The sequence below is a fragment of the Poecilia reticulata genome, linkage group LG11, assembly GCF_000633615.1.
Source record: "Poecilia reticulata strain Guanapo linkage group LG11, Guppy_female_1.0+MT, whole genome shotgun sequence".
NCBI classification, from domain to species: domain Eukaryota; kingdom Metazoa; phylum Chordata; class Actinopteri; order Cyprinodontiformes; family Poeciliidae; genus Poecilia; species Poecilia reticulata.
The window spans coordinates 21,087,364-21,088,572 of record NC_024341.1 but is presented as its reverse complement, the minus strand read 5'-3'; positions in this window follow the sequence as shown (position 1 = coordinate 21,088,572).

The window sequence follows — 1,209 nt, the reverse complement described above, 5'->3', positions numbered from 1 at the left end:
TGAACTTGTTTTCTTTGCATTATTTGAGGTATGAAAACACTGCATTTCTTTGGTTATTTTGACCATTTCTCATTTTCTGACGATAAATACAAAATTTTTGCTTGGAATTTCGGAGGCATGTTGTCAGTAGTTCATAGAATAAAATAAAACAAAGTTAATTTTACTCAAACGTATACCTATAAAAAGTAAAATCAGAGAAACKGATCATTTTAAGTGGTCTCTTACTGTTTTCCAGGGCTGTTTATATATGAATTTGATTTAACTTGATCAACATTTTTGCATTGCATCAAAATCAGTTAATTACTCAGTAAGAATGTTTCTAATTTGTCTTTAGGCAGTAGACACAAAGAAATCAAAGACAACACTTTGATGGACATAAAAACCTACTTTACATCTAAAGACGTGATTCCTAAAGAGCTACTAGATAAAAAACCTGATGAACTTCCCTGGAGGTTTTCCCTTCTTCCTAAATGTGACAATCAGATGCAGCTTCTCTGCTGTTTCCTCAGAAGCGTGAGCTTTAGAAAAACGTGTTTTTAAAGGCTCACGGCACAAAATGATGTCAGGTCAGATACAAGGACTGGACCGAAAATAAGAGAAGAAAAAAAAAAATGACAAAGTCAAAGTGGTTTAAATAAATGTCTCAAAAAAAATTGAACGTTTTGATGATCCAGAGGATATTTGGTAAAAAAATATTCTGTGGAATAAGATAACAAAAGTGGATTTTTTTTTTCATATCTCTGTTTATGCAATAAATCTGCAGCATTTCAGAAAAATAAACTTCATGCAAACCATCGAACTTTGTGGCAGTAGTGTGATGGACTGGGGCTGATTTGCTTCTTCACTTACTTGATACAACTTTCTATAATTGATCGAACCATAAATTCAGCTCTTTTTACTTTAATCTGAAGCAAATGTGGGTCATGCAACAGAAAAACTAAGCTCATAAATAAATGAATAAAAATATTTCTGTGCCCTGGGCAAGTTGGATTTAAGACCTGGGCTTAAATCCAACTGATGTGCCCTTAAGAATTAACATAAAAAACATCCAGTGTTGCTTAAAGTGGACTAATTATTCARAATTCACATTTTGCATGTTTTTGTACTTTTACTTTGGTCTCAACTGCTCCCAGTTATTAAGTCACAATCACCAATAACTGCTCTGTTACCTAGCAACCCCAGCCGAGCCCAGTCCCGTTACCTAGCAAC